This window comes from Octopus bimaculoides, chromosome 5 (assembly GCF_001194135.2).
Source record: "Octopus bimaculoides isolate UCB-OBI-ISO-001 chromosome 5, ASM119413v2, whole genome shotgun sequence".
NCBI lineage: Eukaryota > Metazoa > Mollusca > Cephalopoda > Octopoda > Octopodidae > Octopus > Octopus bimaculoides.
This window is the reverse complement of record NC_068985.1, coordinates 22,923,902-22,924,142: the sequence shown is the minus strand read 5'-3', so window position 1 is coordinate 22,924,142 and position 241 is coordinate 22,923,902.

Here is a 241-nt window from a genome sequence, read left to right as displayed (position 1 = left end):
CCATGCTGTCAATTAGGTCTTTTCTCTTGAATAGCTGTGTTGAGTCGTTCCATCTGTTGAACATAGAATTCCGCGTTGACTGTTTGGTTCCGTTCAAGCAATTCGTAATGGATAATCCCTTCTCAGTCCCACCATACGCACAACATCGTTTTACGTGGATGAAGATCTTGTTTCACGTGTAGTGTCGCTTGTTTACCGGGGCTAAGCCATTCCTTACGCTGTTTCATATTGATGTACAGGC